Here is an 8,052-nt window from a genome sequence, read left to right on the forward strand (position 1 = left end):
GTACGGGTGCCTGTGGATTGTTAAATCAATCTGGTGAATGTTGTACTCATTTTGAGCACTCCTCGTTAGGTAATCTATTGAATGTTTTAATCTATGACTGGAACTTGGGATTTGTGAATGAGCTTTGCAACCCACAAATTAATTTTCAACCCACTTTTAATGGCCATGGACTGTGTTCTACAATAGATTTTATACTAACTACTACTAGCCATTGCTGCAACATCCTCACATTTAATACCGAGGATATTGCTATGAGTGATCACTTTCCCATTAGCACTACATTTGATGCGGGGTTGACCAATGGAAAAATACCAAACATAGTAGAAAATCTCTATGGTTATTCTATCCAACTGGCGAAAAGAAACGGATATGCTATAAAATGGAAAATGGTTGATCCTGTTAACTTCCTGCATAGCTTAATTACTGATCAATATCTTAATATATTGACATGCCTGGATGATTCCCCAGACCCCAATGCGGTCATTAGAGCTTTCCAGGAGATCGCTACGCAAATATCTAATAATTTGACCGGAACGCTAAGAGAAGGGGGAGGATCAAAAACAGAGGGCTGGTTTAACTCTGATTGCAGTAAAGCCCACGCAATCTTGAAACAATCCCTAAAAAAAACGCCTAGAAATCAATCAGAGGTCAGAGAAGCCAGATTAGCATATAAACTTACATTACGCAAACGAAAACAAGAGATCAAGGAGAATGCCTGGGCTGCCTTAGTAAAGGCGTCTTGCTTGAGAGATAACACTGCGTTTTGGAAAGCGGTAAATGCTTCCTTTTTCGTGGATAGAAAAGCTGACGTGATAGACCTGGCAATTGAACAATCTGTTTGGGTTGATCACTTTACTGAACTTTATAAGAAGGACGATCTGCCTAATCCACTAACCACTTACCAAAAAGAGTCGAATAATAGCGTGTCCACTTCAAATGTTGGCTTCCCTCTAGAGATCTCTTTTTCTGTCACGGAGATGGAATTAGCTTTATCTGAAAGCTCAAAAAACAAAGCCCCGGGACCGGACGGGATCCCCATAGATCTTTTTAAGGAAAATATCCCCCTTTGGGCCCCGCTCCTAACCAACTTATTAAACAGCTATAATAAAAAGGGTTTTCCTACGTCTTGGCAGGAAGCGATAATTGTCCCTATCTTCAAAAAGGGAGATCGTAACGATCCTAAATGTTACAGACCTATTTCGCTGCTCGATTCGCTGATGAAAGTAGCAGGTAGACTCATCCTAAACAGATTGCAAATATGGGCTAATGATAGTAACATTCTTTCTAAATTTCAATATGGCTTTAAGGAAGGCTTAGGCACAGTCGAACAAGGACTCAACTTGGCTATAATAACTGCAAAATACACCATAGCTAAAAAGGGCAACCTCTTTATGACCTTTGTCGACTTAAGTTCAGCCTTTGATTGCTTAAGCCATGAGGTTTTATGGGCTACTCTAATCGCACTTGGCATTGATTTGAACATTTTAAATTTTATTAAAGAGTTGTATCGAGGAGCAGGAGCAATGGTCCGTTTTGGTAAAAAAGGGGAACGCACCAATAAATTTCCAATTATGAAAGGTGTACGCCAGGGTTGCATCCTGGCTCCCTTTCTTTTTAATTTATACATAAATGGAGTGGCGGATTTTTTACTAAAGCAGAAAGTAGATTATCCCCAAGTTAATGGCGAGGCCGTTCCTATCTTATTATATGCTGATGATGCGGTTATCATGGCTAGAACCCAATTAGGCCTCCAAAAGGCGTTAACCAGTTTTTCAGCCTTTATGTCATCTAGGGGTCTAAAAATCAACATTGGGAAAACTCTTACCATGAGCTGTACATCAATGGCTAAAGTCCCTTGCAATACTTTTTTAAATCAGTCGAAGATAGAAATAACACATACCTTTTCTTATTTAGGGATTTTATTTAATTATAGGGGCACCTGGACACCAGCTGTTAATACTAGGAATTTAGCATTTGCTCGATCAATTGGTGCTTTGAAACAGTTCGCAAATAAACTGGGAGGTAGACCTGTCCGTATTTTAATAGACATTTATAAGGCTAAATGTGTTTCAATTGCTACTTATGGGGCTGGTATCTGGGGCATTGCAGACTGCCGGGAAATCCAAGTAAGGGAAAATATTTTCCTCCGGTATTTGTTAGCAGTTCCCAAGTCCACTTCTACGTATGTGTGCCACAAGGAATTGGATATAATTTATATATCTGATCTGATCAAAATTAGTCCTTTGCTGCTGTGGTATAAGATATGGACTTCATTAGCTACCACCTTAAATAGAGCTGTTTTATTTGATTGCATTAATCTTGAAAGAGCAAAATATATTCAGTGGCTATCATATATAAAGGTCTTTTTAACAAACATGGGCCTACTAGATTATTTTAATAACCCTACTTCACTTTCTGCGATTTCGAGAAAGGAATTTAAAGGCCGCTGCCTTGCCTTCTTGGAAAATCAACGATGGCTTAAAGAAAGGACTAAAAAATCGGTCTCACAACATCAGTTACTCCTCCAGGGATTTGGACTACAGCTTTATTTATCGCCAGACCAAACTTGTTATGACAGAATGTTATTGGCCCGCTTGAGAACGGACTGTTATTATAGATTAATAACATTCCCTGATATAAACAACTGGTCGTCACAATTAATTAAATGCCCATGTGATGACCTCTCCGTCCAATCAACTATTCATAGTCTCTTGTTTTGTAAATTTTATGCGTGGGGGAGGAAGAGACACTTGAGTCCTTTATTAAAATTCTGGGGCCTAAGGCAGTGTAGACCAGCTTTTATAAGACTGCTAATGCTCGAAGATACAATGACTATTAATGCTGTATCTAAGTTTTTAAAATATGTAATTAGATGCAGATCTTCTATGTCCTAGTTCCCTGTAATTTTATGTCTAAACAATAATATTTTATTATGATGTAATTATTTGGACTTATCCGTCTACTTTCTTTAACATGTGAATGTTGTATTTACTGTGCTTTTATGGTTTTAAATATGAAATCGAATAAAGCTATCTTTGACTTGACTTGAGTAAATTCTCATGACCCATTTCTGAAGTGGGTGTGAATAGAAATAATGGCCCTTTTGTAATAGTAAAAATATCAGCATTTGCATGAGTTAATTTATATAGAAGTTATAAAAGAATCTAACTGGCATAGCCCCCTTTATGAGTAGTGAATAACAAGCATTGGAACATTATATATAGCAAAGGAATCAGATAATTATGGGGATTAACTTAATGTGTTGTCTCATGTCAAACAGAACCTCCCAACCCCTCAAAATCAATGTGCATCCCCTGAATCAGAATCCACGAAATCAGCACTGGTTGTTTAGGAAAGGTAAACAAAAAATTCCCCATCAGCATAGACTAGACAGTAGAAAATCATATTTATAACTTTGATAGGCTTACTTCAATGTACTGGTATGTGCCTTGATCAACCCTTACACTACCTGAGTGCCATCACTCTGCTGGAGCCTTTTTGAAGCATCTGGGACTATGTTTTGTTGTAAACCCTACATTTGGAGTCTGAAGAAATATTAAAGAGTTGTGTAGTTCCTATAAACCTATATAGGATCTGCACGTTTAGAAAACATAGACTGTGGGATTAAAGTCTAGACTGATTCCAGACACCCTCAGTGGGTATGTTCGCCTGTATAACAGCTAGTTCACTGTGCCATTGTAAACTTCTATTACCAAGGAGAGAATAGTTCTTGGCAACTATTGAACATGACAACTCTTTCCCATCAGGGATCGTGGCAGAAGCACAGTACTTTTCGCTCAGTCACTCGTGTTCTCTTTGTCTCAGAGAGATACACAAAATAAATGTTGGGAACATTTTCAATAAGCATTTATTGAACCAGTGTCATTCTAGTGTAAAATAGGTGTGCTGAAACAGCCATAAAACAGAAGCAGATATAAATGATTATAAGCACCAACAGAGTAAAATGATGGTAGATTCCCATCATAGTGCTAAAACAATGAGTACAGGCATGTATATAAATACATGACAGCAATATTACGTACTCCTACGATGCAACCCTAACTTGATGCACCTAAGTGTACCTAGCATGTGTGTAGGTTTAGAGCAAATAATCTCCCTAGGATAAAACCAACCCCATTACCTGAAGTGAGAGACTGTGGGAACCTGTCTTGGTCTCGAAATGTACACACCGTGAGGGATGTCGGACCACTGCGAGCTGGAGTGTCTGCGTGTCGGAACCTCAGCGTCTCACGTCAGTGTGTCAGCATGGAAGTCTTTTTTCTCCTCTCTCTGCCTCAGCAAAGATATGGTGTTTATATACCCAAAGTCGTACCCTCAGGGTATCTACCCTGCTGTGCCATGTTGGACTAGGATGATGGAAGGAATTACCCTTATACATATTTATTATGCAGGAGATGGTAGTCCTGCTGAGACTCTAAGAATCCTCATGCATAATGAATGAGGCTAGTTTTTCGGAGAAAACCCCACGTCCTTTGAGCAGTAACATAACTAGGTAAAAGGTAGGTACCAAGAACCGTTATGTAGTGAAATGGCAGGGGAAATATAGGTGAAAGGTTTAGTTACTACCTGAGCCTATATCTGGGTACCTGTATGAAACATAACAAAAAGATACGGCGATATTTAAATTTTATAACAAATTTGCTTAGTATTTTGTTGAATTATAAAAATGTACAAACATAAATGCCCAAAAACGAACCCATGCACAATCAATTGCATAACATAGGGACCAATTAGTGAATTGGCCAGAATCACTGCTTGTGGTGCACTGTTCATTTTATGTCAGTTATCACGCTCAAAATTATATGAAAATTATGCAACACATCTATATATGTATAAATAAAGATTGTAGTGATGAAAGCCACACCTCCTTTTCCTGACTGGCTGTCAGGGAGTATGTCCTGTCCTTGAAATTTGTCAGATTTTCAGCAATGATTTCCAAAACATGGGAATTCCGACCAGAGTGAACATATCCCCACAAAAGCTTTACCGATGGCTATGTTCTCTGCATCTTCTTAGCATAGAGGTACCAGACCTGTGTAGAATATTTTTGGGTCTGGGGTGACCACAGGTGATATGCAGGGTGCAATACAAAAGCAAACTTCCATATTATCATACCTATCATTTAGTGGCAGGTATCACCCATGGGCCACATAGAAACACACCACAACCATAATCTTTAAACATCTATACAATCTAAAGGTTCTATAGCTGTGTGTGGTACCTCCTGTGCTCTGATTGGCTGGCTGGGATAATGTAATTAATATGTCACTTTCCAGATTTTTTGCATTTTGTTTCCAACTAATGGCAATCTCTCCCTCACACAGGAACATATCCCTGCCCGGGCATGACCTCTATCTGTGTTCCTGTGGGAATCCTGGGTGTGGAGTATGGGTTGACTGCGGATTTGAGATGCCCACAGTGATAAACTGAGAGCAGTGCATTTGGGAAATTTCAACAGCATATACATATTGGTTATGGTACCTGTATTTTGATCACAGAAATCAACACTCAACAGCATGTCACCCTGCTACAACCATATGTTTTCAAAATCTACATATCCTTTGGTGGCTATTGCTGGATGACAATCTTTCTTCACCCTCATTGGCTGGTCAGGAAAATGCACTGAACATTAGATTTGTTTTAATAAATCTTTCCTCAAACCATGATTGCTTCTTTAAGTTTACTTCCACAGAAACATATTTCTGCCACGGCTTGACCCACTTCAATGCTCCCTGTGTGAGAGTATTAGAAAAGTCTGGATATTTAACAGGCTTAATCAGGGATCCATGCCTTTAGACACCAAGGAATGTTTTTGATGGGAGAAGCTTCTAGGGAGAATGGCTGCCTGCAGTTTTTGGACCCATTGTTGGCTGGTACCTAGGAAATGTTAAAACCCAAGATATTTATATAAACTTGAGGCCAGAGGATTCAGAGTGAGATGATGTGCCTCAGTTCAGGAACATTTTCTTACCAGAACCCTCTGCAAATATATAGGTAAAAACTTTCAAACGTCTCACTAGCCAGCATTGCAATTCTTCTTCCAATAAAACAGTACGACACGTGTGGGTGAAGCTGTTACATGAGACAGCAATAGGTAAAACTATGACCATGAGTGAGCCACATCGATACTGTGTTGTGTGCACAAAATCCTAGTTTTGAATGGTTTCTGTCTGTTACAATAGGCCACCAACACATAATTAGTTGTTTTTAGCTGGAGAAGTATTGAAGTGCTACATTTTGTATTTCTACTAATCCCTCTGAAATCCATACATTTCCATTGCAGAAATGTTGGAAATTCTGTTTTGGACTGAAAATGTAATGTCTTCAGAGTATTGTGGCTTAAATAAATGGTGTCGTCATCGCATGTCAAACCCCCAAGTTTCCGCCTTGTTTCTGAGCTGACAGATCTCCGGTGCCGGGCGACCCTGGGCCACGATAATACTGCAGGTTCCCATCCCAAGATGGCCTAGTTCAAAGCTTCTTCAGCATTCACAGCTGTGTTTTCTATTATCAATGGATTTTTGTCAATATCTGTGGTTTCCTATTGCCAGTCAGTGTCCAAAAAGTACATGTCTGACTTTGGTTAGCATGTGCTTTTGAACAAACTACAAGCATTATACATGCCTGCAAGAGGTAGTGTCTGGCCGATGTAATGGATTCTTCTTCTTCTTCTTCTTCTTCTTCTTATTATTATTATTATTATTATAATTATTATTGTTATTGTATTATTATTATCATCATCATCATTATTGTTATTATTATTATTATCATCATCATCAATTGTGCCACTGGGCATAAAGTTGCAGATGTAAACCTTGCAATATTTTGCGTATTTTCCCCACTTGTATTCAATATCTTGTAAACCCTTCAGGAAGATAAACTAAAGTCTCCTTGCCAAGTTTTGAATGTTATCTAATGTTCAGCAATCTGTAGCTTTCTTGGATCTCCCATGTCTTTCCCACAAACTAAATTGGTTTAAAGAGCAGAATCTGATGGTGGAAGGAGGTTTAGGGTGCAGTGCTCTTCCTCCTGCCTTCTCTTCCACTTCCTCCTTCTCCACTTCCAGAAAAACATGATTGGGCTTTTAAGAGAAACTAGGGAGGACCTGGGGGCAAGGATGGCTGTCCTTAGACCCATAGACATGCCCACTGATCTGATCATGTCAAAGATCCAGGAGGGTTTAGTATATTCATCCAAGTTCTCCAGCTAGGTATGTAACAGCACATGTGATGTCTCATTCACATCAATGAAGCAGCTAAGAAGTGAGCACCGGACTGCTTCATTCATAGGTTTGCCAGTGGCCAGCAAGGACCAGCTGCCGTCAAACGTCCACGCATCAGCCCACCAACAAAAGGAGGTTGTTCCCATCAAGCAAATATTTTCTTGAAAAAAGCTGATGGGGGGGCCGGAGGCAAAGACGTTAATGCTGTATAAATCCCTCTGAAGGGTGTCAAGGAGCACCCTTTTGTGATGTATACATATGCATCATAAGGAAGTTAAAATGGTTACCCTCCAACAAGGCACAGAAGGGCCACCTGAGTCATCTCAAGACTCAAGCACTGGCAGTTGAGGCATAGGCAGCTGCTGGATGGCATTCACATTGTTTGGTCATATTTTCTAGACCATTAATTCCCCATGCCTCAACTTAGTCTACAGTTGTGCCCACTGTTTCTGCTCCTATCACCCCCCTCTGTCAGTTAAGAATGCTCAGTCTACTTTACTTAGTCCCCCTGCTTTATCGCCAACATGAATACACCCTGGGTATACAGGGATCTGTCACTTCACTTTATGTAACACTTTTGGGCTGCAAAGCAAACTAACATATCGGGATTGGTATGGCATTACTTCTATTTCAGATGTGTAATGTCTTCAGGAATCTTGGTGTGCTGACCTTACACACATAGAAGAGTTTTCATCCTTTTTTTTTTACTGCTGCCACATTGTCCCCATCAGGTCAGGCGAAAGGTGGCTTGCAGATTAAAATTTCTAACTTGTTACCTGTCATCATTAGCAGGTCTGCTGTTGTTCCCC

This window comes from Triturus cristatus, chromosome 8 (genome assembly GCF_964204655.1).
Source record: "Triturus cristatus chromosome 8, aTriCri1.1, whole genome shotgun sequence".
Lineage (NCBI taxonomy): Eukaryota > Metazoa > Chordata > Amphibia > Caudata > Salamandridae > Triturus > Triturus cristatus.